Genomic DNA, 1,376 nt, shown 5'->3' with positions numbered 1-1,376 from the left:
TGGGGCTGTAATGTGGCAGCAGTCCTTTTATGGCCAGTTTCAATACATATTGCACCAGCCCAGGTATGAATCAGGCCTCTGTCAATCAGGCATGAGGAACGCCCCTTGAGGTCATCAGTGTAGAAGAGATAGTGACGTGGAAGGCTAGACTACCAATTCATGTAATTTTCTTGGGCTTCCCGTTTGAGTCTGGATGTATCAGTTTCTATACACCGTGGAACATTGCAGCCCCTGCCCAGCTTTATGGCTTGATTGATTTGCAGATCCTCAGTTCAGGCTGCATGGTCACTTGGTGTACCATGGTCAGAGGTTTGGTCTCTGCTAAAACCCAGTCGTAGTACAGTAGGACCTATTTTTCCAACAGAGCAGTTCTCTATGGTGAAGCACATAGCCTTGCTCCAGAATATAAGGGTCTACACTGTGAGTCTTCTATTAGAGCTTGCCCAAAGCTCCATATACCCTCCATGGATATCTCCAGCACTATTAGATCTGTTGGGTCATATGATATAAGTGTGGTTTTTCAGGCCTGACCATAGGCAATTACAAAGACTTTACCTGAAAGGCTTCATGAGGGAAAGCTGTCCTCCCCAATCAGACTTGGTATACAGTCTAAGTATTATAATCTCTAAAGGGAGTTGCAGTGAAGGACCTATTATTGCCCCTCTGACTGTTCATGCTCTTCACATATTTACATTCCTAGTTTCAGTGACTTCATTCCTTGTTCTCTTTATCTGAGGCTTGGGCAGAGGTCTTCTTCAGGTGACTGCGCTGAGATCTCCTTATTGGAGAGGAGAAGTGGGAAACCCTGAATACATTTATTCCTACTCAAACTCAGTACCCAGCAATTTTCCACTCCTAGCCCTTCCTCCTCATTCTCCTCCCCTACCCCAGGGCCCATAAAACAGCCAGAGCCTTTTGTTCAGGACTCCCTCAACGTGAGACGACACACACATCTGTGCTGATCCACCTGACCCGTGACTGGTGTGCCATTTTATTGGGCAATGAAACAGGGGAGAGTTGGCATCTTCTCCAGTTTTAGCCTCTTGTGTATACTATCACCGTAAGTGGTTGAAGGCTTCACTGTTACATTCAGTTTGGCTCCTTGTTGCTTTAATTGGCTGCTCTGACTCCTGACAGCTCAGATCTCTCTTCCAGCTCAGCTTAGTTCCTGATAGGGTAGCATTAATCCTCCAACTTTGTTCTTCTTCAATATTGTGTTGGTTATTCTGGATCTTTTGCCTCTCATATAAACTTTAGAATCAGTTTGTCAAAATCCACAAAATAACTGGCTGGGATTTTGATTGGGATTGCATTGACTCTATAGATCAAGTTGGGAAGAACTGACGTCTTGACAATACTGAGTCTTTCTATCCATG

This window comes from Eschrichtius robustus, chromosome 4 (genome assembly GCF_028021215.1).
Source record: "Eschrichtius robustus isolate mEscRob2 chromosome 4, mEscRob2.pri, whole genome shotgun sequence".
Lineage (NCBI taxonomy): Eukaryota > Metazoa > Chordata > Mammalia > Artiodactyla > Eschrichtiidae > Eschrichtius > Eschrichtius robustus.
The sequence above is the reverse complement of the archived record's forward strand: the minus strand, read 5'-3'. Positions refer to the sequence as shown.